This window comes from Manis javanica, chromosome 4 (genome assembly GCF_040802235.1).
Source record: "Manis javanica isolate MJ-LG chromosome 4, MJ_LKY, whole genome shotgun sequence".
Lineage (NCBI taxonomy): Eukaryota > Metazoa > Chordata > Mammalia > Pholidota > Manidae > Manis > Manis javanica.
Window position 1 is genome coordinate 20,229,409 of NC_133159.1, and position 26,079 is coordinate 20,255,487.

At 39.7% G+C, this 26,079-nt stretch overlaps 1 protein-coding gene across 4 annotated transcripts in view; it reads left to right on the forward strand.

Annotated features, from left to right (window-relative positions):
• The first annotated feature begins 9,641 nt into the window (after positions 1 to 9,641).
• Positions 9,642 to 26,079, forward strand: part of WDTC1 (WD and tetratricopeptide repeats 1) — a 116,717-nt gene continuing 100,279 nt past the window's right edge. For 3 of the 4 annotated variants that reach the window (XM_073233460.1, XM_037017821.2, XM_037017820.2), the window contains exon 1: positions 9,642 to 9,958. The gene's annotated coding sequence lies outside the window, so the exon portion shown is untranslated. The remainder of the gene's footprint in view (positions 9,959 to 26,079) is intronic. The other variant, XM_037017823.2, reaches the window with a different exon arrangement.

The window sequence follows — 26,079 nt, forward strand, 5'->3', positions numbered from 1 at the left end:
AGCATCTTGCCCATTTTTAACTTGCCCTTTATTTTAAAGGTCATCTGTCCTTTTCTTATTGATTTATAGTAATTCTTTATATATTCTGAACATGAGCCCTTTTCATTCATATGTGTTGCAAATGTCTTCTTCCCCTTTGTGGTTTGCTTTTTTATTTTAGTAGTATATGTGAGAGTGCCCATCCTTCTCCATCTTTGTCAGCATCAAACTGTGATTCAAAAAAAGAAGAAAAGGAAAGAAACTTTTGCCAAAAAGCATCTGTCTTTTTTAAATTGTTAGATTTTATTTTTTGGAGCAGTTCAGGTTTATAAAAAATTGAACAGATAATACAGAGAGGCTCATATATCCCTTTCTTCTCTCCCCCAACCCAGTTTCCCCTATTATTAACATTTTGAATCAGTGTAGTACATTTGTTACAGTTGAGCCATTATTGCTACATTAATTAAAGTCCACAGTTTACATTAGGGTTCACTCTTTGTGTTGTACAGAAATACGGGTTTTGATAAATACATAATGCCATGCATCCACCATTACAGTATGATACAGAATAATTTCACTGCCCCAAAATTTTTCTTTTCATCCCTTCCTTTCTCATGTCTCTCCAAACTCCTGTCAACCACTGATCTTTTTTTTTTCCAATTGCCTTTTATTTTGTTCTCTCATAAATAATCCAATCTTTCATCCACAGTTTTGAAATTTCCCCTTAATAACAAATTACATTATTATAATTTTTGTGTCTGCCCTTCTATTTTGGTCCAGTGATCAGCAACATATTCCACAAACATATGAAACTTTCTAATTGATTTTCATATTAAAATATATGTTTGTATTTTTCTCTGCAAATTTCATCTCCCCAACCCCACCACACACACACACACACACACACACACACACACAGAGTTACTCATTTAGAATTTTTGACTGATTTTACAAGCTTAATCTTCTGATTAACTTTTGGAATAATTTTTAACAATTCTTCAATAGCAGTTGTATTAAACTGAAAGATTAATTTCATGAGTCATGGGTATTTTGAAATCAAATTAACTATTGTATAAAGCTTGGGATGTTTTTAATTGCAAGCAACTAAAAACCAAATTCACACTGGCTTAAGACATTAATGTGGACACCACTGATCTTTTTATTGCATCTACAGTTTTACTTTTTCCAGAATATCATATAGTTGGAATCATATAATATGTAGCTTTTTCAGACTGGTTTCTTTCAGTAAGTAATATGCATTTAAGTTTCCTCTCTGTCTTTTTGTGGCTTGATAGTTCATTTCTTTTTATCACTGATTAATATTCCATTATATGGATGTACCATGGCTTGTTTGTCCACTCATCTGTTGAAGGACATCTTGGTTGCTTCCAGTTTTTGGCAAATATGAATAAAGCTGCTGTAAATATCTGTGCACAGGTTTTGTACAGACATAAGTTTTCAACTCATTTGTGTGAATACCCAGGACTGCAAACACAGGCTTATATGGTAAGATTATGTGAGCTTTGTAGGAAACTGCCATATGGTCTTCCAAAGTGGTTGTACCATTTTACATTCGCACCAACAATGAATGAAAGTCACTGTTGCTACTCACCCTTGTCAACATTTGGTATTATTAGTTTTTTGGATTTTAGCTGTTCTTATAGGTGTATAATGGCATCTCATTGTTTTAAGTGGAAATTCTCTGATGATAGCTGATGTTGAGCATCTTTTCATGTTTATTTGCTATCTGTATTTCTTCTTTGGTGACATATCCAGATCTTTTGTTCATTTTTTCATTTTTTCATTTTTTTTATTGTTGAGTTTTAAGGGATCTTTGTATATTTTTAATACAAGTCCATCCATTATCTGATCTGTGTTTTGCAAATATTTTTCCCAGTCTGTGGGCTTGTCTTTTCATCATCTTAACAGTGTCTTTTGCAGAGCAGGAGTTTTTTATTTTAATGAAGTCCAGGTTATCAATTTTGTCTTTCATGAAAAACTGATCACCTAATTCAAGGTTGCTTAAGTTTTCTCCTTTCTTTCAACAAGTTTTATAGCTTTATGTTTTGCATTTAGGTCTATGATCTAGTATGAATTAATTTTTGTGAAAAATATAAAGACAGTGTCTAGATTCTTTTTTGTTTTAAATGTGGATGTCCAGTTATTCTGGCACCATTTGTTGAAAAAACTACCCTTTCTCAATTGAATGGTCTTGGCTTCTTAATCAATGATAAGTTGACTATATTTGTATGGGTCTGTTTCTGAGTTTTCTCTTTTGTTCCATTATTTTGTCTGTTCTTTTGCTAATACCGCAGTGTTTTGATTTTTATAGCTTTAAAGTAAGTCTTGAAGTTGGGTAGTGTTAACCCTCCAATTCATTGGCATTTTAAAGTTTGAATTTCATAATTTCAGTGTGTTCCACATGCATATTGCTGGTTACTATTTACAGCTCTTGTCAAGTAGGCGATGGCATAGGGTATACTCTATTCACAGAGGCCTAAAGAGGCGAAATAACCTGCTCATCCAACAGGTAACAGAGTCTGAGCTTTTCAATGCCTTGGTGCCCTAATCAGGTTCCTGGGGAACGAACCTTGCCCTATTGTCTGCAAGGTTAATAACTATTCCCCTCTATACATTAAAACCCTGGAATTCTATTTTATCTGTCTTTTCTGAGTTTTATTAGCAGAAGTCATAACCCTAGTTTTGATTGAAAATGGGAACCCTGGCACCACTGAAAGTTTAACCATATAGGATGGGGCTTTCCCCTGGCCTCTAAGTTGTGTTCAAAACTATCACCTTGAAAGGCTCTATAGCAGATATTTCTGGTTCACTAACCCAATATCCATTGTTAAATCCCTTTCCTTTGACTCCTCTTGCAATATAGAGGCTGGAGATGCTAAATAATTGCTTTGCAGACTTTTCCAAACTTACCTTGTAAGTAGTCACAAGACATAGTTTTGGTGAGTGGGATATAAACAGCAATCTCTTGGGAGTTTCTAAAAACCTTTTGTTTCATTAATAAAAGACAGATTGTGCTGCTTCCTTTCCCACTAATTCTTCTTGGCTTGAACATAGATATTATGCTTGATGCTGCAGTGGGCATTTTGTGACTACAGTAAAAAACTAAAAGTAAGGATGCTGGAGCAGGAAAAATAGAAATGAATTATGTTGAACTACTAAACTACAACAATCACCCACCTCAGTGCTTCTTGTTTGGTGAAAAAACTCAGAATCATGTGTTAAAGTCACTGCTGGTCAGGTAATGTGTTACTTGCAACTGAAAACAGTCTTAACTGTTCTACCAACTATTCTAATGGGGCCCTTATTGCGGGGATATCTCTGGAATTCTTTTGGAAGTGTCATCTGATTCCTTGACATATTCTCTCGAATATCCCCACTAGTTCTTTGCCCCTTTTTTGGCTGGATTAGAAGGAAATATGGAGATATTTTGTTTGGGAAAGAGAAAACGCAGTGGGACCATGAGCACTTTATTCCTTATCTGACATTTTTTAATAAGAAAAGGGATTATTATGACTACCATTCTTGCAACCCCTTACCAAATTGGCCCAGCACTTTACAGTTTACAGAAGTGTCACCTCATTTAATATACAAAATATGTGTTGCCAGAGACCAGAGTTGAAACAAATAAGCAGAACAAGAACTTTATTATTAAGAATTGCCTAATGATCAGAGTAGTTCAAACAAGGAAATGTATTGCTCTGTGAGACAGAGCACTTACTTGCCTTCCTCAGAAGGACTGAGCAGAGAACTGAGGGTGCCAAAGAGGGAAACAGATGAGGGGCTGCTCAACTCTAAGATTCAGACCCAAGTTTGGTGAGTGAGATTGGCTAATTCTTACCTAATGCAGGAAGGTAGGGTTTTAGAGAAGGACTAGATCATTAAGATAAATGGGAGTAGGAGAGTGATTCCAAGTGGAGGAAAGAGCTTAAACAAAGATGCAGTATGCTTAAGATGGGTTTGGATACTCTTCATGGACCAGTTGGACTAGAGAGGACACCTGGGGCCTTTGTGATTTGTGATTTTATGTGAGTCACCGAACTATTCTAGGCCATACTTTTCTCATTGGTGGAATGAAAGGATAGCTGAAATCAGTGGGTCTCAACCTTTTGGACAGTGACCTAGGCTATATTCCCAAAATATTTTGCAACTCCAAGTCCTAAAGAAAATACAAGGCAGTAGTACCTGTTGTTGTTGTTTTTTAACAATGAGATTTTTGTATGACAATAATTACCACAGTACAGATATAGACCTCTAACTTTTAGACAGGCCTGGTGCCTGTGTCAGGATGGATTTTCCCCCTTATTTAATCTTTTAAAAATTTTTAAATATTTAATTACAAACTATTTCAAACATTCAGAAAAGTTCAAATATTAATATAACCACCAATGAACTAGAACAAATAGTTCCAAAATTTATATGGAACTACAAAAGACCCCAAATAACTAAAACAATTCTTAGAAGGAGGAATAAAGCAGGGGGAATTATGCTTCCCAACTTCAAGCTCTACTACAAAGCCACAGTAATCAAGACAATTTGGTACCGGCACAAGAACAGACCCATAGACCAGTGGAACAGAATAGAGAGTCCAGATATAAACCCACACATATATGGCCAATTAATATGAAAAAGGAGCCATAGACATAAAATGGAGAAAGGACAACTGGTATTGGCAAACTGGACAGCTATCTGTAAGAGAATGAAACTAGATTACTGTCTAACTCCATAAACAAAAGTAAACTCGAAATGGATCAAAGACCAGAATGTAAGTCATGAAACCATAAAACTCTTAGAAGAAAACATAGGCAGAACTCTCTTGAATATAAACATGAGCAATTTTTTCATGAACATATCTCTTTAGGTAAGGGAAACAAAAGCAAAAATGAACAAGTGGGACTACATCAAACTAAAAAGCTTCTGTACAGCAAAGGACACCATCAGCAGAACAAAAAGACATCCTACAGTATGGAAGAATACATTCATAAATGACATATCTGATAAGGGGTTAACATCTAAAATATATAAAGAGCTCACATATCTCAACATCCAAAAAGCAAATAACCTGATTAAAAAATGGGCAGAGAATCTGAACAGACACTTCTCTAAAGAAGAAATTGAGATGGCCCACAGCACATGAAAAGATGTTCCACATACTGATCATCAGGGAAATGCAAATTAAAACCACAATGAGATATCAACTCACACCAGTTAGGATGGCTAACATCCAAAAGACAAACAACAACAAATGCTGCCAAGGATGCGGAGAAAGGGGAACTCTCCTACACTGTTGGTGGGAATGTAAACTAGTTCAACTATTGTGGAAAGCAATATGGAGGTTCCTCAAAAAACTAAAAATAGAAATACCATTTGACCCAGGAATTCCACTCTTAGGAATTTACCCCAAGAATACAGCATCCCAGTTTGAAAAAGACAGGTGCACCCCTATATTTATTGCAGCACTATTTACAATAGCCAAGAAATGGAAGCAACCTAAGTCTCCTTCAGTAGATGAATGGATAAAGAAGATGTGGTACATATACACAATGGAATATTATTCAGCCATAAGAAGAAAACAAATCCTACCATTTGCAACAACGTGGATGGAGCTAGAGGGTATTGTGCTCAGTGAAATAAGCCAGGTGGAGAAAGACAAGTACCAAATGACTTCCCTCATCTGCGGACTATAACAACAAAGCAAAAACTGAAGGAACAAAACAGCAGCAGACTCACAGAAACCAATAATGGACTAGCGGTTACCAAAGGGAAAGGGGTTGGGGAGGGTGGGTGGAAAGGGAGGGATAAGGGGATTAAGGGGTATTATGATTAGCACACATAATATAGGGGGGCATGGGGAAGGCAGTATAGCACAGAGAAGACAAGTAGTGACTCTATAGCATCTTATTATGCTGATGGACAGTGACTGTTACATGGTGAGGATTTGATAACAGGGAGGAATGCAGTAACCACAATGCTGCTCATGTGAAACATGAGCAAAAGATTCTATATCAATGATACCTTAATAAAAAATAATTATAACCACCAAGATGAAAATGATGTTTAATATTTTGTATGTTTACTTCTAATCTCTTTTGTTGATATTTTTATTGAAGTATAGTTGATATACAACATTATATTGGTTTCAAGTATACAACACAGTGATTCAACAATTATATACATTAAATTCTCTCCCCAACTAGTATAGTTATTATCTGTCAACATAGAAAGCTGTTACAGAACTATTGACTATATCCTCTATTCTGTACTGTCATCCCCATGACTAATTTATATTATGATTGAGATTTTGGGCCTCTTTATCTCCTTTACCCACCCAGTCCTCCTACCCCAACCCCTCCCCCATGGTAACCACCAGTCACTTCTCAGTGTCTGAGTCTACTGCTGGTTTGTTCATTTTGTTCTGTTTTGTTTTTAGATTCCACATATAAGTGAAATCATATGGTATTTGTCTTTCTCCACCTGGCTTATTTCACTTAGCATAATACCTTGTAGGTCCATCCATGTCACAAATGGCAGGATTGGTTTCTTTTTTTTTTATTAAGGTATTTGTTGACATACAATCTTATGAAGTTTCACATAATAAACAAGGGTTGCTTTCTTTTTATGGCTGAATAATATTCCATCATGTATATGTACCACATCTTCTTTATCCATTCATCTATTGATGGATACTCTGGTTGCTTCCATATCTTGGCTATTGTAAATAGTGCTGTGATAAACATAAGGATGCATATATCTTTTCAAATCAGAGATTTTGTTTTTTTCAGGTAAATTCCTTGAAGTGGAGTCACTGGGTCCTAATCTCTTTTTTAAGAAATAAAATGTTAACAAACAAACCTAAAACTCCACCCCTTACCTCTTCCCTTTTATTTTTTCTCAGAGGTAACCATTCTTCCCAAACTGCTGTGTGTCTTTCCCATTTAAGGTTTTTTACTTTTATTACATAAGTGAGCATCTATAACACAGGGTATTTTTGTGTTCATTTTATATAAATATCACACTGACATACAACTTTATTATTACCTTTTTAAGATCTAACTTGATAGCATATAAATCATTTAGTTGGCTGTGATACTACTTTACTGTATAGACAAACCACACAATTCATACATGCATCTCCCTACAGAAGGACAACTAGGTTGTTTTTACTTTTTTGTTATTATAACAGGGCTGGACGTAGTGTTCTTGCCCTTATCTCCTTGTGCACATATGTAACAGTTTCTCTAAGGTATTGGAATTTCTCAGTTGTAAAATATAAGCATTTTCAATTTTAGATTGAATGGGCCCCCTTGACCCAGGAGTCCAATCAGAAGAAGAAAACAGTGGTATCAGTGACCACCTATGCAGAGCTGATAAGCTGGGGCATCATCTAACATATTTAACAGAGAAAAAGGAACTACATTCATTGCCACAAGCCTTATTTAAATACTCTTTGCTTCCAAGAGCCAAATCAGAGAATATTATTCACTTAATTAAATATCTATCCAATACAGTAACTGGCTTGTAGAGTATCCTGGACAGATGATGATTATATATCCTATGCTTGAATATTTGAAGACAACCTCCCAAAGTAGCCCAGCTTTATTAGTTAGAAAATTCTCTCTTAAATTCATCTGAAAATACCTATGGCTAAGAGAGATATCTGATTCTGAACTCAATACATGTGTCATACATGCATATGTATTCATAAATGTAGAAAAAAGAGAGGGCAAGTGAATTGATGATAGAAAAATACAATAAATAGCTGCAGCTACTACTAATATTCTTCTTCTTCCTGTCATCCACTCCCTACCAACAAAAGTTCATTCTGACAACAAATATTTACTGAACATCTTCTGTATGCCAAAGACTGTACTGGAGTCACAGAAACATCACCCACACTTCTCTGTTGGTATTTCTAAGATCTTTTGTGACATAGCCAGCATAAAGCAAGGGTTTAAAATGGGGATTCTGGATTAAATAATTTGGGTTTTAATCTCAACTGTACCCGTTCTTAGCTATGTGATTTGTGAGAGTTGTTTAATTCTCTGAGAAGCACTTATATCTCCTGTGGTAAATGTTCAATAAATGTTAGCTATTTATTCAGTTTAACTGACCCAGTGAACCTAGTCAAGGTTTCAGCATGAACCTGGGGAGCTATGAAATGATAACTCAAAGCTTTCTTCTAGTCCCAGAGTTTATGATATTTTATATTCATTAGAACATCGTTAGAGGAGGGATTAGGAGGAATGACCCATATTTTTAGGGGAAAGGCATTTCACAAAGCTGAATTCACAAGAGTAGGTTCTAACCCCTCTAACTAGGGAGAAATTGCCCTTTGGGAACTCACAGGCTAATTCGTAGTCTTGATGTGAGCAGCAGCAGGAAAAAAAAACCCCAAACAATTCATGGAGTGATAAACATGGGACAAACACTGTAAATGCTAAATATGTATAGTTAGTCCTTCCTGAGAGTGAGTGTTGCCTGGTTCTCACTGGAGGGGCAGGTAGTGTTCAAAAGCTCAGACTCTGGAGTCTGGAAAATCTGGGTTTGAATTCCATCTTGGTTCCTTATCAACGATGTGACCCTGGGCTTTTAACCTCTTTAATGCCCTCGCTTCTGCTATCTGTAAAACACAGATAGTAATAGTATCTATCTGAGGATCTGTATTCAATTAGTGCTGACATAAAAAGTGCTCAATAAAAGCGAGTTATTGTTATTATCTGACAAGTTTCCATTCCCAAAAGATGATGGCAATGTCTTCCTTTTCTGCCTGGAGGCTCCTCTTGGGTGGGACCTTTAGAGGTTAGGCATGATGCCTCCCTTGCCACCTTGGGAACTTCCTTAGAGAGGAGAGTGTCACCTCCATTAGACTTCCCTCCTTGGGGATCCACGGGGCTGGAACTACCTCTGCTCCTCAGAAGTGGGAACAGCAGTGCCTCCACCAGTCTCAGATGAACCTTGTCTCCCCGTTAGCCTGAAGGTTTCCAGAGTGTGTGTAACTGGCTCCCTTCCAAGCCACTCGGTGTAGGCTGATTCCCTTTTGTCCTCTTCCTTCAGGCCCGGGAGACAAGAGTGAAGAATCTGCGTCTTCAGCAGCTCCCCAGAGATGGAAGGAGTGAACTAAAACTCGGCCCTGGGAGGCACTGGGGCCCCAGCTTGAAGGGTTCCGAAATTAAGGGACTCAGGAAGTCTGGAGGAGGCTCTTAGGAGGCTATGTCGGGTTCTGGGGGCCAATGGGTGAGTATGGTGGTTGTCTCAGAACTGACGTGAGGGAGCACTTTACAGGATTTGAGCTGGGATGTGCGTCCGAGTAACTAATAGCAACAGGGCGGGGGTGAGCCCGCTCTGCAGGAGCTCTTCGACGAAGCAAAACTACAACTCCCATGATGCCCCTAGGTTAAGCCCGGCTTTCCCGCCCGCCCACTGGCTACTGGTCCAGCGGGCCGCGAAGTGGATTGGTCACGGCCATACAGGGCTTCCCCCACTAGCAGGTTAGTAGGCGCCGCCGGCAGCAGACGTTGACCGGGAGCGGGTGGTGGAGGGGCCCGACTCGCCATTCTGGAAACTGACGCGCGCCGTCTCCGTAGCGTAGCCGCCGGCTGTGAGGCGCGGGACGGGGGCGGAGACTGCGTGGCGCAGGCGCAGTGCCGGGCTTCTCCCGGGTCCCTAGACAGCTGGAGGAGATAAACAGAGGAGGAGGGAGGGGAGTGCGTGTGTGAGAGCGCGCGAGGGAGTGTGAGTGTGTGTGAGCGCGGTGTGAGGCGGTGCGCAGGGGCGGGCGGAGGCGCTGTCCGGCCCCGGCCAGGCGCCGGGCAGGGAGCATGGGAAGGGGCTAGGGCTGCCCGGGCCCCCCAGCCCCCTCCCCGGGATCCGCGCCCCCCCTCCGGGGAGAGGGGCCGGGACCCCCGACGGACATGGGCTCTTGAAGTTGCGCCGCCGCCGGTCCTGGGAAAAGGCCTGACAGGTACGGATAGCCGCCGCCCCCTGCCCTCCGAGGGCTCCGAGGCAAGGAGCGGCTTCCGCAGCCCCGGGCACACGGGCCGCCCGTTCTCGGCCGGCCCCAGCCCTACCCGGGGGCCTGAGCTCTCCTGCTTCGGGGCTCCGGGGTGTCCGGAGAAGAGGCAGGCCTCGCTGGGGCGGAGGGCAGAGTGGGCCGGGGACGGGGTGGGAATGGAGGGCTGGCCGGGACTTGTGGGAGAAGGCTCTGGGAGTCTGGGGAGGCTCTAACGAGGAAGAGATGAAAGTCGTCCCATCAAGGGACTTTTTTGCGGAGTTTTTGTTTGACATCTGATCTGGCGCAGGTCTCAAGAAGAAGGAGGCAGGTGGACCTGATCTCTCTTAGTTTCCTTCTCTCCTACCCTCTTGCTCGCTCCCCGCCCCCTACCCCGTGTGTGTCTGTGTGTCCGTCCGGTGTCCGTCCATGTGTACGTGTCTAGGCTTCTTGCAGCTGCAGATACCTTCAGTGGCCCATCCTGGCACCAGACTGAACTCTGCCTAGGTGTTTCCTCCGGGGCGATTGTAGCACCCGTACAAAGGGCCTTTACTTGGGACCTGGCTATCAGTACCCACTTCAAAGGGTAAATAGGAAGTATGGAGTAGAAAAGCAGTTGTGAACCAGCAGGGTCCAATTCTTGTTACTGAAAGCTGCCCCCTTGTCAGCCAGGTTGAATTTGTTTAGTGACCTCTGGCTCTCCTCTGCAGGTGTAGCTAACAGGGTCTCTAGAAAAGAGGTGTCAGGACTTATGACTAATGTCTAACAGCCTAAGAAAAGATGTCCTTTTCTTCTGTGACTTTATTTAACTTGCTGCGGTACTAGTAGAGCAACTTTAAAGTTTTCCTCTCAAGTTTGTGAGTTTGGAAGCTTGGTAGGGTGGCCATAGCTTCCCCATTCTTCCCAAGGATGGGGTAGATGACCACGGTAAATGACAGTTAAGTGTTCCCTTTTAACAAAGTCTCAATCATTTTTTAGAAGAAAACTGTTCTGACGACACCTGACTCAAAAACATTATGAAATTCCCACCTGGGGTATAGGTATGCCCAGCAGCCTGCACTAAGCTTTCTATACGTTACAGTCCTTGAGTGGCTAATCTCTGTTCACTATGGTGATGAAACTACTTAAGGCTATACCTGGTTTGAATTTTGGTTTCTTTGCAATTATTACATTTTTAAAGAGATTAAATTGAACCTCAGCTGTTGAGTATAATAACCAGATCCTCTATCACAGATCAAGAAGTAACTAGTAGGGCTCCTTCTTTGGGCTGAGTTTGAGACAAACAATGGATTTCTTCACTGAAGGTTGTTATATTTGATTGGCAGGTGGGAAACCATAGTTTGTGATCATGGTGCTTTAATTCTGGGGTCCTGCTATCCTTCCATCTTTTGACCTCTTTTGGGACACTAATGTTCAAGTCAAGCTCAATTTGTAGAAGCAGTGCTTTGGGTCATCCCTGCAGAATAATTGAACCACATCCCATATTTCTGCCTGGGACTCCTTCTCTTGGGATCACTGAAGGAAAGAGAATATGTATAATAATTATGGTGATTGACGCTTTGCCAGTTTTGAGTTTTAGAGTTTTCAAACAGCTGACAGTTTTTCTAGCTGGAAGGAAGTCAGTATTGACTCGAGACATCCTATGTAAGGTATTTCACACACCTGGAAATCAGAATTAGAAGAATACATGAAGATCTTGAAACCGTGGCTAAACATCTGTGAATCTTGAGGAGCGAACTGCTAGGAAAACCCAGAACTGTGACTCTGATTACTCTTTAGTTAACTAAAATTTTTATTTTTCTTCTCTCCTTTTCGTATTAGGGCATATGGCCCACATGTGCAGTCCTGGGTTAAAGAGAGGGGGTCATAGACAACATCTAATATGGTGATACTTGCCTTTTCTTTTAGGTCACCAGTTTGATGAGCCATCCTGTTTCTTTTCTTCTTCCATCTTCACCTTTCCAGATTCTCCACAGTAGCTTTGCACTGCCATTGCCAGTGGACCTACACAACTGCTAGGCTGCACTTTCTTCTTAACTATCTAAGACAGCTCTTCAGAAACCCAAGCTATGCCAGTTGCCATCAGAAACCAGTCCCTTGGTGGTATATTTTAATTCTGGCTAATTCACTTTGAGAAATATTTACTAATTGGAATACATCCTAAGAGGTGTATGACATTTATTGAGAGCCTGGTGTATGTTGGGCTTTGTGCTAGGGTCGTGTTCTTTCTTTATCTAATTTAACTCTCATGACTGCCCTTTGAGGTTAAATCGTTTCCCCTATTATACATAAGAAGGTACAAGTTCAGAGAGGTTAAATAACTTGCTTAAGGTCACACAGTTATTAAGGGAAAGGGTCAGAATTCAAATGCAGGTCTGTCTTCTCCGGGACTGTGACACATGAGGAAGAGCTGAAAGGACCAAAGCTAAGAGGCTGGAAGAACACAGCGCCTACCTTCAAACACTTGAAGAGCTGTATCATGTGGAAAGGGAACTGGATTTTCTCTGTGTGATTCTGGAAGGCAGCACTAGGATCAAAGGATGGAAATTCCAAGGGAGTAGACGTTGGTTGATAGAAATTGGCTTTCTAAAAATAAAATGGGCTGCCTTGTGGGTGTGAGTTACCCATCATTGTAGGTATTCAGGCAGAGGTTTTGTCACTTCTTATCAAGGATATAGTAGAGGAGTTCATACTAACGTATTATAATAGGACTAAGTGATCTTTCAGTATTTTAAGTTCTGTTATTATGTGAAAATGATGTCAAACTCCTGTAATTTTGACCTGTAAAAAGCTAACATGTGTTGAATACTTACTGTGTGCCAGGCACTTGCTGGACACTTTTCCTACAATATCTCATTTAATCCTCAGAAATCCCCTGTAAGGTAGGTATTCTCTTTATCCCTACTTTACAAATGAGGAAACTGAGCCTCTAGAAAGTTAAAAAATATGCTGGAGGTTACATAGCTATTAGTAATAGGGCTATATTTGAAACTATGTCTGTACCTTCTTAACTCTGTGACTGAGGATAAATCACATGTCTTCTCTAGACTACAGTTTCCTTACCTTTGAAGTGAGACTTAAGCCAGCACCTACCTTTCAATGGGTTTATGAAGACTAAATGATGTAATATACCCTTATCACTAGCCCTTATTGATTGCCCTCAAGAGCCTGTGTTTGGTGATAAAGGGGCACCACTTTGGTTTCCTCAAGGTGAATTCAGGCCTAACTGAAACTCTGAGAGTTCTGGGGTTCATTTTTGTGCTATTAGTAATAGCTGCTGACTCCTCAGTGGACCTTGTAGCATTAGTGACTAATGCCTCAAAAACTTGAGGCCTGAATAAGAGGAGGATTCACCAACAGGTTGAAGTATAGGAAGCATGTCAGAGGCCTTGTGGAAAGAAAATTCTCATTCTACTGTAGAGTCAGATTCATGGATCACTGTTTGCATTTTTATATTTAATAGCTTACTTTAGGATGAACAAGGTCACAACTGGTAGAATGTGACAGAGCTGAATGCCAAGAATAATCCTTAATCCTCCCTGAAGCTATCTGGGAGGTATTAGCCCCATTTTCTTGGCGGGGGTGGGGTGGTGTGGAACATGTTCAGACCTTGCACAGGTAGCTACTGTAGAGGCAGTGTGAGGATCAGGATCTTGATAACATTTTGTCCTTGTCCATAACTCCCAAATTCTGTTTTCAGAAAGCATAAAACTGCTTATTCCTAAGCTTTTTAGGGAGCCTCTCTCAGAATGGAAGTCGAGCATTTCTGGTCAAGAGGCTTCATCAGTTGAGGCCTGAATGCTTGGGTGCCAATGGCTTACCTGGTTTCTTCTTGAGTTGGATATCTGGCTATAACAGAACTGCACCTGAATTTGAAAGGAAGTGTTTCCAGATTGATTCGCTGAGTTTTCCTTAACATTTCTGCTAGGAGTAAAGTTAGAGGGTGAAACTTCAAAGTCTTCCCCCTGAGAAGTACCTTGAATCATAGCAGGATCGGAAAGATGCAAGTTACAGGCAAAATCCAAGACTGCAGATGTTCTTAATTCAGTTAGAGAAAACAGCATTATCAAAATATGCTCCCTTTTCTCTCTGTTCCCTTCTACTGCCTTAAAGTACTTGTGGCCTTAGGAGAAGGCAGATAAATTAGCTATGATCACTGAAAAGCAATGTTCTGAAAATATCAAGGAAATATTTTCACATAGCTCAAATGTCAGTACAGAAACCATTCAGGCAGAGAAGACAATCAAGGTGAGTTTTCATAAGAAGCCTCCCACAAAGTACAGCATTTCTTAGAATGGACTTCCACAGAGAAAGCTTCAGTCAGTTCCATATGAAATCATTTGAGCAAGAAGCTTCAAAGATGGCCAAGAACTTTGTTCCAAAGATGCTTGCTAATGTACCTGTCCTACCAACCACATCTTTCCCAGATGCTGTCCTTGTACAACTTAGCCCATGACCCTGAAATGCACTTCTTAAATTTGTGTTTGAGACCAACAGAGTCAAGGAAATTTTGACTCCTTAGCTTAACCCTAAGGAATGGTAAGAGACAAAGTTTCTTTTGGCAAGACTGCTTGGACACAGTCTGATTAAAGGTAGTAACTTTTTGGTAGTCAATGGCCTGGGTCCTGGAGTTAAACTATTTAATATCTATTTGACTTTCTTTTTAATGACTGTAACTTTGGACAAATTACTTCTCTGTGCCTCAGATCCTTCATCTGTGAAATGAGGATAATGATAGTACCTGTCCCATAGGGTTGTTTTGAGGAGTCTGTCAGATAACACTTGTAAAATGCTTAGAATGTTCAATAAATATTTACCAGGCTCAGTGTCAGACATTTTACATGTGGGGCTCTTCCATTCCTCATCACTCTGTGAAAGTAGGCAGTATCATCCCTATTGTACATATTAGGAAACTGAGGTTTGGAGATGCTGTCACACAGAAGGTAGGTTGCAGCAGCCCCGGGATTTGACCCTTATGTCTATCACACTCAATAGCCCAAATCTTCTTATTTATTTTATTATGCTGGTTCCAGTGACCTTTATGCATGGAAGTGCATTTTTTCTCCTCTGTGGGATTGCTGCAGTAGGAAAACCATTGCAAATAGAGTGAAAGGAAACATTTACATCTTTTTGCATAATTCAAAATGTTGAAAGGGAGTCAGTTGTCCCTCTGGCAGGGGGCACCTCCCTCAGTGGGAGGCAGCATGTCCAGAGGATAAAGAATATGGATGACTCAGGTCTCCACTCTACTGCTACCTAGCAGAATGTCCTCAGAATCATAGGATAGTAGCATCAGAGGGGGTTGTAGCTCATCTCGGAGTCTACCTCTCATTTTACAGATGGGAGAATAGGCTGACTGTGAAATGCCTCACTCAGGGTCACACAGGCAGGCAGAGACAGAGCCTGACCTGGAGCACAAGACCCTAGACCCCAGGCCAGTGCTGATCCTCAGTACCACATTGCCTTCAGTTCACCCTTGTTAAATGGAGATGATAATAGTTTCCTCACAGGATTGTTGTGAAGTTCAAATTAAAAGTATGAACCAAAGCACTTTGATAGATATAAAACACTGTGTGTATGCAAAGGAGTCATGCAGTTACTCATTCAGCAAGTATTTATTGGCATCTGCTAGGCCCACATCACTACTTGGAGATGTAGGAGGATCAATAGATGAATCAGATGAGGAGCTGGCCCTCAGGATGCTTTTAGTTCTTAAAGGAGAAAAAGCCACATAAATAACTACAGTTCAAGGTAGGAGATAGATGAAGGAAAAAACTAAATTTTCTTTTCATAAGTTGTGCTTTTGAGGTAGAGAAAGGAAGAAAGGGTTTGGGATTTTTCTTCTTTGTAATTGAGATGTAATTCATATACCATAAAATCTACCCTTTTAATGTACACATTCAGTACTTTTTAATGTATTCACGAAGTTGTGCAACTATCACTACTAACTAATTCCAGAACATTTTCATCACCCCTCCACAAGAAACTCATACCCTTTAGCTATCACCACCATCTCCCAGTCACTCTCATCTTCTGCCCTAAAACCTAGGCAACCACTAATCTGCTTCCTATATAGCTTTTCCTAGTCTTGACATCTCATATAAATGCATTCATACAACATGTGGCCTATTGTGATTGCCTTCTTTGATAAGTTTTCAAGTTTCATTGTTGTAGCATGAATCAATATTTTATTCCTTTTTGTGGCTGAATAATATTCCATTATATGGATGTACCACATATTATATATCCATTGATGGACATTTGGGCTGTTTCTACTTTGGGGCTATAAGCAATGCTGCTATGAGCATTCATGTACAAGTTTTTATGTGGACATATGTTTTCATTTTTGGGGGGTGTGTACCTAGAAGGAATTCATGGTTACTCTGTGTTTAGCTTTTTGAAAGGAGGCTTTTCTTAAACATTTTTTCTTACTGAAAATAGTACTGTCACATTTAGTATTTATAGTGTGCCAGTTATCTCTTGTAATCCTCATAACAGCCTTTAGGTAGGTGCTGTTATTATCTTCACGTAACAGATGAAAAAAATAGCCACTGTTTCTTGAGCACTTACCACATGCCAGATATTGTGCAGGTACAATGCTTATTAAAGTTCCCAATTACCTAATGAGATAGGTATTATTACATATACCTTCCATATAGATGGGAGGTAAAAATACAAAAAAAAAAAAACAACCCAGGAGATTAAAGGTAAATAATTTTGCCTAAGATCATACAACCTAGTGTGTAGTGGATCCGGATCCAATCTCAAGTTTCTTTTGGTCCAAAGCTGGCTCCTAATGGCTATTTCTATATTATTATAAAAACAATAAACGTTTACAGTAGAATACTTGGAAAATACAGAGGAAGTGAAAGAAAAATATATCACTGTTGTCCTACCAGAGAGTTAACCACTGGCTAACATTTTTGGTGCATGCCCTTGTTATAGCATTAAAGATAGGTATACTTTTCGGTTTGTCTTCTTTTCCCCAAGTCTAAGATGGTCATATATATGTCTTGAACTTGATTTTTTAACTATATATGATTAATAGTTTATAGTTTTCAATTTCATTACTCAGTCTTCCATGATTTGAAAGACTCTATAATTGTAAAGAAAGATTTTTAAAAGGTCTATATTAGAGATAATTCCAAATTATATAAACCAAGAATAGTGAAACCCCCAGGTTCCCATCATCCTATTTCAGTACTGTAACATTCTGCCATTCTTGTTTCTTCTATACCTCCCCTTCTCACCCCCCATTTTATTTTTTGGAAAATTTACAAACATTAAAATGCACTGATCTTGAGTGTACAGTTTTGACCAATGGATATACCCATGTAGCCCATATCCCTAACACCCATGTAACCATAATCCCATCTATATATAGAATCTTTCCATCACAATAAAAGTTCTCAGGTGTCTTTTCCTTATCAATCTCCATGCCCTGAGCTAACACTTCGAATTTTTGTATGTGTGCTATAGTTTAGCCTGTTCTAGAACTTCATATAAATGAAATAAATCATATGAACTATTTTATGTCTGGCTTATGTTGCTCAGAATCTGTGAGATTCATCCATATTGTTGCCTGTACCAGTCATTTTTTTAATATAATAACTTTATTGTGAGATAATTCATATCCATATAATTCACCCATTTAAAGTGCACAATTTTAATGTTTTTTAGTATACTCACAGATAATGGGTAACAATCACCACTTTTAGAATTTTAGAACATTCATCACCTCAAAAGGAAACCCTGAACCACAATGAAATACACTTCATACTTACTAGGCTGGCTATAATTTTTTTTTTTTGAGAGGGCATGTCTCATATTTATTGATCAAATGGTTGTTAACAACAATAAAATTCTGTATAGGGGGGTCAATGCTCAATGCACAATCATTAATCAACCCCAAGCCTACAATCATTAATCAATCCCAAGCCTAATTCTTGTCAGTCTCCAATCTTCTGAAGCATAACGAACAAGTTCTTACATGGTGAACAAGTTCTTACATAGTGAATAAGTTCTTACATGGTGAACAGTGCAAGGGCAGTCATCACAGACACTTTCGGTTTTGATCACGCATCATGAACTATAAACAATCAGGTCAAATATGAATATTCGTTTGATTTTTATACTTGGTTTATATGTGGATCCCACATTTCTCCCTTTATTATTATTATTATTATTATTTTTATTTTTAATAAAATGCTGAAGTGGTAGGTAGATGCAAGATAAAGGTAGAAAACATAGTTTAGTGCTGTAAGAGGGCAATTGTAGATGATCAAGTGTGTGCCTGTAGACTATGTGTTAATCCGAGCTAGACAAGGGCCTTAAAACATCCACGGATGCAGATTTCTCTCTAAACAGGGGGGGTGAGGTTCTAAGCCTCACCACTCTAACACATATTTTTAACTCTTCAAAAATTGTCACGCAGAGCAACACATCCCTCAATTTGTCATAAAGGGATGTTAATACATTGGAGAGCACTGGTGTTTTTTTTTTTTTTTTTGAGAGGGCATCTCTCATATTTATTGATCAAATGGTTGTTAACAACAATAAAATTCAGTATAGGGGGGTCAATGCTCAATGTACAATCATTAATCCATCTCAAGCCTAATTCTCGTCAGTCTCCAATCTTCTGAAGCATAACGAACAAGTTCTTACATGGTGAACGAATTCTTACAGAGTGAATAAATTCTTACATGGTGAACAGTACAAGGGCATTCATCACAGAAACTTTCGGTTTTGATCATGCAATATGACCTATAAACCATCAGGTCAAATATGAATATTCATTTGATTTTTGTACTTGATTTATATGTTGATCCCACATTTCTCCTATTATTATTATTATTATTTTTATTTTTAATAAAATGCTGAAGTGGTACGTAGATGCAAGATAAAGGTAGAAAACATAGTTTAGTGCTGTAAGAAGGCAAATGTAGATGATCAGATGATCAGGTGTGTGCCTATGGACTAAGTATTAATCCAGGCTAGACAAGGGCAGCAAGACATCCACGGATGCAGAAGATTTCTCTCAAAGCAGGGGGGGTGAGGTTCTGAGCCTCACCTCTGTTGATCCCCAAATTCTCACCTGATGGCCCCCCTGCGACTGTGCCTGTCTTAGGTTGTTCCTCCCTTGAGGAATCTTACCCGTCTCTGGCTAACCAGTCATCTTCCGGGGCCATACAGGGAAATGTAAAGTTGGTAAGTGAGAGAGAAGCCATATTGTTTGCAAAGGTTAGCTTTTTACTTCTTTGCAGATTTATGCCCTGTGGCTTCTATGCCCAGCACTTGTCTCGAGGTATCTTTACCACCTGGAGGAATTATGATACTCGGTAAATTCGATATGAGGCACGAATTCTATTTAAGGTTTGTAATTAGGAAGGAAGAAGAAAAGCTATAGATGTAGCATATGAAGGAAACTTGGGAGGATTGATTATTTCTTTGACATATCTTCTTGTATAGTACCTTAAGTATGTATAGGTTTTAAACTACTAACTAATTTGCACACACATATTAACATAATAGGAATACGGTGACATAAACAAAGCAAATCTATAATTACCAGCCATCTCCAGTGAAGCCAAGAAAACCATTTAGGCACCCTAGGCATTTGTGAAAATTTATCTATGATATGATGGATATTTTCCAACTGTACTTGAACCATCAGACAAATTAAAGCAGCCCATTTCTAGGATCTGTTCACATCCCATATGTTCTTTTAACCATAGATAGTCTATAGTCATGAGATTGTGGGGTGCTACAACTTGCACCCCTCCCAACTCCTGGTTGAGTTCCAACAGTACAGATCCAGTCAAATTCGTTGTCTCACTGTATGCACATGCCAGCCTAGACATCTCCCTCCTCCTTCTTATGGCAAGTCCAGGAGACGGTGGGCTGGATGCAGCCACAACCGCAGCATCGTCCGGATCCCTGTGGAGGCTTTTTGATGATCATCCCCCGGCACGAGTCCTCCAGAGAGTGCTGATGCCGGAAGCTCCTCCTCATATCGTATCTTAGTTCATTTTCTGGGTATCCAAGCTAGGCCTTGATCTTCTGCGTAGAAACAAACAGACCCTTTGCCCACACTTTGACATGCCCTCTATACCACTGTGCAGAACTCATTGGAGGTCAGCACACAGTAACTGCTTTTTTTTTTTTTTTTTTTAATTAAGAGAAAGGAATATTATCAGAAAAGAGTACCTCCATAGCTGATCATCTGACACCCTTTAAGTGATCAACATTAAGGATATTTAAAGCATGCGTTGATCTTTGATTTACCAATAGTTTTATCCTGTTAAGGAGTAATCCCCCTTTTCTTTCTTTCTTTCTTTTTTTTTTTTTAAATTTTTAATCTACACTTACCTGAAGAATACTATGTTTACTATGCTCTCCCCTATATCAGGTCCCCCCTAACAACCACATTACGGTTACTGTCCATCAGCTTAGCAAAATGTGGTAGAGTCACTACTTGTCCTCTCTGTGTTGTGCAGCCCACCCTCCCCTTTCTCCCTCCCCCCCATGCATGCTAATCTTAATACCCCCCTTCTTCTTCCCCCCCCTTATCCCTCCCTGCCCACCCATCCTCCCCAGTTCCTTTCCCTTTGGTACCTGTTAGTCCATTTTTGGGTTCTGTAATTCTGCTGCTGTTTTGTTCCTTCAGTTTTTCCTTTGTTCCTATACTCCTCAGATGAGTGAAATCATTTGGTATTTCTCTTTCTCCGCTTGGCTTATTTCACTGAGCATAATACTCTCCAGCTCCATCCATGTTGCTGCAAATGGTTGGATTTTTCCACTTCTTATGGCTGAGTAGTATTCCATTGTGTATATGTACCACATCTTCTTTATCCATTCATCTACAGATGGACATTTAGGTTGCTTCCAATTCTTGGCTATTGTAAATAGTGCTGCGATAAACATAGGAGTGCATCTGTCTTTCTCAAACTTGATTTCTGCGTTCTTAGGGTAAATTCCTAGGAGTGGAATTCCTGGGTCAAATGGTAGGTCTGTTTTGAGCATTTTGATGCACCTCCATACTGCTTTCCACAATGGTTGAACTAATTTACATTCCCACCAGCAGTGTAGGAGGGTTCCCCTTTCTCCACAGCCTCGCCAACATTTGTTGTTGTTTGTCTTTTGGATGGCAGCTATCCTTACTGGTGTGAGGTGATACCTCATTGTAGTTTTAATTTGCATTTCTCTGATAATGAGCGATGTGGAGCATCTTTTCATGTGTCTCTTGGCCATCTGTATTTCTTTTTTGGAGAACTGTCTGTTCAGTTCCTCTGCCCATTTTTTAATTGGGTTATTTGTTTTTTGTTTGTTGAGGCGTGTGAGCTCTTTATATATTCTGGACGTCAAGCCTTTATCAGATCTGTCATTTTCAAATATATTCTCCCATACTGTAGGGTTCCTTTTTGTTCTATTGATGGTGTCTTTCGCTGTACAGAAGCTTTTCAGCTTAATGTAGTCCCACTTGCTCATTTTTGCTGTTGTTTTCCTTGCCCGGGGAGATATGTTCAAGAAGAGATCACTCATGTTTATGTCTAAGAGGTTTTTGCCTATGTTTTTTTCCAAGAGTTTAATGGTTTCGTGACTTACATTCAGGTCTTTGATCCATTTTGAGTTTACCTTTGTATATGGGGTTAGACAATGGTCCAGTTTCATTCTCCTACATGTAGCTGTCCAGTTTTGCCAGCACCATCTGTTGAAGAGACTGTCATTTTGCCATTGTATGTCCATGGCTCCTTTATCAAATATTAATTGACCATATATGTTTGGGTTAATTTCTGGGGTCTCTAATCTGTTCCACTGGTCTGTGGCTCTGTTCTTGTGCCAGTACCAAATTGTCTTGATTACTATGGCTTTGTAGTAGAGCTTGAAGTTGGGGAGTGAGATCCCCCCTACTTTATTCTTCTTTTTCAGGATTGCTTTGGCTATTCGGGGTCTTTGGTGTTTCCATATGAATTTTTGAATTATTTGTTCCAATTCATTGAAGAATGTTGCTGGTAATTTGAGAGGGATTGCATCAAATTTGTATATTGCTTTCGGCAGGATGGCCATTTTGACGATATTAATTCTTCCTAGCCATGAGCATGGGATGAGTTTCCATTTATTAGTGTCCCCTTTAATTTCTCTTAAGAGTGACTTGTAGTTTTCAGAGTATAAGTCTTTCACTTCCTTGGTTAGGTTTATTCCTAGGTATTTTATTCTTTTTGATGCAATGGTGAATGGAATTGTTTTCCTGATTTCTCTTTCTATTGATTCGTTGTTAGTGTATAGGAAAGCTACAGATTTCTGTGTGTTGATTTTGTATCCTGCAACTTTGCTGTATTCCGATATCAGTTCTAGTAGTTTTGGAGTGGAGTCTTTAGGGTTTTTTATGTACAGTATCATATCATCTGCAAATAGTGACAGTTTAACTTCTTCTTTACCAATCTGGATTCCTTGTATTTCTTTGTTTTGTCTGATTGCCGTGGCTAGGACCTCCAGTACTATGTTAAATAACAGTGGGGAGAGTGGGCATCCCTGTCTGGTTCCCGATCTCAGTGGAAATGCTTTCAGCTTCTCGCTGTTCAGTATAATGCTGGCTGTGGGTTTATCATATATGGCCTTTATTATGTTGAGGTACTTGCCCTCTATTCCCATTTTGCTGAGAGTTTTTATCATGAATGGATGTTGAATTTTGTCAAATGCTTTTTCAGCATCTATGGAGATGATCATGTGGTTTTTGTCTTTCTTTTTGTTGATGTGGTGGATGATGTTGATGGATTTTCGAATGTTGTACCATCCTTGCATCCCTGGGATGAACCCCACTTGGTCATGGTGTATGATCCTTTTGATATACTGTTGAATTCTGTTTGCTAATATTTTATTGAGTATTTTTGCATCTACGTTCATCAGGGATATTGGTCTGTAATTTTCTTTTTTGGTGGGGTCTTTGCCTGGTTTTGGTATTAGGGTGATGTTGGCTTCATAGAATGAGTTTGGGAGTATTCCCTCTTCTTCTATTTTGTGGAACACTTTAAGGAGAATGGGTATTATGTCTTCTCTGTGTGTCTGATAAAATTCCGAGGTAAATCCGTCCGGCCCCGGGGTTTTGTTCTTGGGTAGTTTTTTGATTACTGTTTCAATTTCTTTGCTTGTAATTGGTTTGTTTAACTTTTGTGTTTCTTCCTTGGTCAGTCTTGGGAGGTTGTATTTTTCTAGGAAGTTGTCCATTTCTTCTAGGTTTTCCAGCTTGTTGGCATATAGGTTTTCATAGTAGTCTTTAATAATTCTTTGTATTTCTGTGGAGTCTGTCGTGATTTTTCCATTCTCATTTCTGATTATGTTGATTTGTGTTGACTCTCTTTTTCTCTTAATAAGTTGGGCTAGAGGCTTATCTATTTTGTTTATTTTCTCAAAGAACCAGCTCTTGGTTTCGTTGATTTTTGCTATTGTTTTATTCTTCTCAATTTTGTTTATTTCTTCTCTGATCTTTATTATGTCCCTCCTTCTGCTGACTTTAGGCCTCATTTGTTCTTCTTTTTCCAGTTTTAATAATTGTGATGTTAGACTATTCATTTGGGATTGTTCTTCCTTCTTCAAGTGTGCCTGGATTGCTATATACTTTTCTCTTAAGACTGCTTTCGCTGCATCCCACAGAAGTTGGGGCTTAGTGTTGTTGTTGTCATTTGTTTCTATATATTCCTTGATCTCTATTTTGATTTGTTCATTGATCCATTGATTATTTAGTAGCATGTTGTTAAGCCTCCATGTGTTTGTGAGCCTTTTTGTTTTCTTTGTAGAATTTATTTCTACTTTCATACCTTTGTGGTCTGAAAAATTGGTTGGTAGAATTTCAATATTGTGGAATTTACTGAGGCTCTTTTTGTGAGCTAGTATGTGGTCTATTCTGGAGAATGTTCCATGTGCACTTGAGAAGAATGTATATCCTGTTGCTTTTGGATGTAAAGTTCTATAGATGTCTATTAGGTCCATCTGTTCTAGTGTGTTGTTCAGTGCCTGTGTGTCTTTACTTATTTTCTGCCCGGTGGATCTATCCTTTGGGGTGAGTGGTGTGTTGAAGTCTCCTACAATGAATGCATTGCAGTGTATTTCCCTCTTTAGTTCTGTTAGTATTTGCTTCACATATGCTGGTGCTCCTGTATTGGGTGCATATATATTTAGAATGGTTATATCCTCTTGTTGGACTAAGCCCTTTATCATTATGTAGTGGCCTTCTTTATCTCTTGTTACTTTCTTTGTTTTGAAGTCTATTTTGTCTGATATTAGTACTGCAACCCCTGCTTTCTTCTCACTGTTGTTTGCCTGAAATATGTTTTTCCATCCCTTGACTTTTAGTCTATGCTTATCTTTGGGTTTAAGGTGAGTTTCTTGTAAGCAGCATATAGATGGGTCTTGCTTTTTTATCCATTCTATTACTCTATGTCTTTTGATTGGTGCATTAAGTCCATTTACATTTAGGGTGACTATTGAAAGATATGTACTTATTGCCATTGCAGGCTTTAGATTCTTGGTTACCAAAGGTTCAAGGTTAGCTTCTTTAGTATCTTACTGCCTAACTTAGCTCGCTTATTGAGCTGTTATATACACTGTCTGGAGAGTCTTTTCTTCTCTCCCTTCTTATTCCTCCTCCTCCATTCTTCATATGTTGTGTGTTTTGTTCTGTGCTCTTTTTAGGGGTGCTCCCATCTAGAGCAGTCCCTGTAGGATGCCCTGTAGAGGTGGTTTGTGGGAAGCAAATTCCCTCAGCTTTTGCTTGTCTGGGAATTGTTTGATCCCACCATCATATTTAAATGATAGTCGTGCTGGATACAGTATCCTTGGTTCAAGGCCCTTCTGTTTCATTGCATTAAGTATATCATGCCATTCTCTTCTGGCCTGTAGGGTTTCTGTTGAGAAGTCTGATGTTAGCCTGATTGGTTTTCCTTTATAGGTGACCTTTTTCTCTCTAGCTGCCTTTAAAACTCTGTCCTTGTCCTTGATCCTTGCCATTTTAATTATTATGTGTCTTGGTGTTGTCCTCCTTGGATCCTTTCTGTTGGGGGTTCTGTATAATTCCATGGTCTGTTCGATTATTTCCTCCCCCAGTTTGGGGAAGTTTTCAGCAATTATTTCTTCAAAGACACTTTCTATCCCTTTTCCTCTTTCTTCCTCTTCTGGTATCCCTATAATACGAATGTTTTTCCTTTTGTATTGGTCACATATTTCTCTTAGTGTTGTTTCATTCCTGGAGATCCTTTTATCTCTCTCTATGTCAGCTTCTATACGTTCCTGTTCTCTGGCTTCTATTCCTTCAATGGCCTCTTGCATCTTATCCATTCTGCTTATAAATCCTTCCAGGGATTGTTTCACTTCTGTGATCTCTTTCCTGACATCTGTGATCTCCTTCCGGACTTCATCCCACTGCTCTTGCATTTTTCTCTGCATCTCATCCCATTGCTCTTGCATTTTTTTCTGCATCTCTGTCAGCATGTTCATGATTTTTATTTTGAATTCTTTTTCAGGAGGACTAGTTAGGTCTGTCTCCTTCTCAGGTGTTGTCTCTGTGATCTTTGTCTGCCTGTAGTTTTGCCTTTTCATGGTGATAGAGATAGTTTGCAGAGCTGGTACAAGTGACCGCTGGAAGAGCTTCCCTTCTTGTTGGTTTGTAGCCTTTTCCTGGGAGAATAGCGACCTCTAGTGGCTTGTGCTGGGCAGCTGTGCGCAGACAGGGCTTCTGCTTCCTGCCCAGTTGCTTTGGGGTTTATCTCCGCTGTTGCTGTGGGCTTGGCCTGGCTGGGGCTGTTCCTCCAAAATGGTGGAGCCCCGTTGGAGGGGGAGCAGCCAGGAGACTATTTATCTCCGTAAGGGGCCTCTGTGCTCCCTGCTGCCCAGGGGGTTAGAGTGCCCAGAGATCCCCAGATTCCCTGCTTCTGGTCTAAGTGACCTGTCCTGCCCCTTTAAGATTTCCAAAAAGCACTCTCCAAACCAAAACAACAACAGCAACAATGAGAGAGGGAACAGAAAGAAAGAGAAAAAAAAAAAGGAAAAAAAAGGAAAAAACAAGCGATTTTTTTTTTTTTTTTTGTCCTCAGGTGCCGGTC